Genomic DNA, 1,156 nt, shown 5'->3' with positions numbered 1-1,156 from the left:
GTCTTCTCTTGGGTGCTGTGGCCGTGCTTTCTCTTTTAGAGAGGACTCAATGACTGTGTGCGTTGAATGGGTAAACAGAGCTCATTCGCTTTGATGGAATTTTTTTTCTTTGGAGTCAATGTTGGCGCATGCTATGAGGTTCAAAGCCAACTTGATTTTTCCCTAAACAGCGAACCCATTTGTTTCACCACAGTTCATTGGTGAGTTACGACTTTCTCCAAAATTGTGAGGCCTTTTTTATCCCACCTGAATTTTTTTCCTTTCTTTTAAAAAAAAATTTTATTTTAAAGATGTGGGGTACAATTCAGGGTTAGGTGTACAAACATTGATTATGCAGGGACCCTTGTTGAGGAGGTGTGCCCCTCCCTCACCTGGCAGTTTCCCTCAACTGCCAATCCCTTTCTTATAGTATTATGGTCATTGTTCAAGGTCCACTTATGAGTGAGAACATAGGGTACTCTGTTCTTTGTTTCTGTGATAGATCACTGAGCATGATCGATTCCAAACCCATCCGAGTTGCTGTGAAGTCTAGGTTTGTCCTTCTTTATGACTGCATAAAATTCCATTGTGTATATGTACCACTTTATTTTTATTTATTTTTTATTTTTTATTTTTTTGAGTTGGAGTCTCACTCTGTCACCCAGACTGGAGTGCAGTGGCCGCTCCCAGCCACCGCAGCCTTGACCTGCTGGGCTCCAGCGATCCTTCCGCCTCAGCCTTCCGAGTAGCCGGAATTACAGGCGCATGCTACCACGCCCGGCTAATTTTTTGATTTATTGTAGAGATGGGGGTCTCGCCTGCCCAGGCGGGTCTCGAACCCGCGGGCTCAGGCAATCCACTCACCTCAGCCTCCCAAAGGCGCAGGATTACAGGCTGAGCCACTGAGCCCGGCTCACTTTTTTTTTTAAACCAACATTGTTGGTTCCATATTTTTGCTATTGTGAATAAAGCTGCAACAAACATTCGTGTGCAGGTATCATTTTTGTAGAATGATCTGAGTTCCTCGGGTATATTCCCAGTAGGAGAATTGTTGGGTCATAGGGAAGGTCAATTTCCAGTTCTTTCAGAAATCGCCATACTGTCTTCCAAAGAGGTTGCACTAGTTTGCATTCCCACCAGCAGTGTAGAAGAATTCCTTTTTCTCCACATCCTCGCC

The sequence above is a fragment of the Carlito syrichta genome, unplaced genomic scaffold (genome assembly GCF_000164805.1).
Source record: "Carlito syrichta isolate Samal-C Ts95f unplaced genomic scaffold, Tarsius_syrichta-2.0.1 Scaffold303721, whole genome shotgun sequence".
Taxonomy (NCBI): Eukaryota; Metazoa; Chordata; class Mammalia; order Primates; family Tarsiidae; genus Carlito; species Carlito syrichta.
This window is presented reverse-complemented; position numbering follows the sequence as displayed.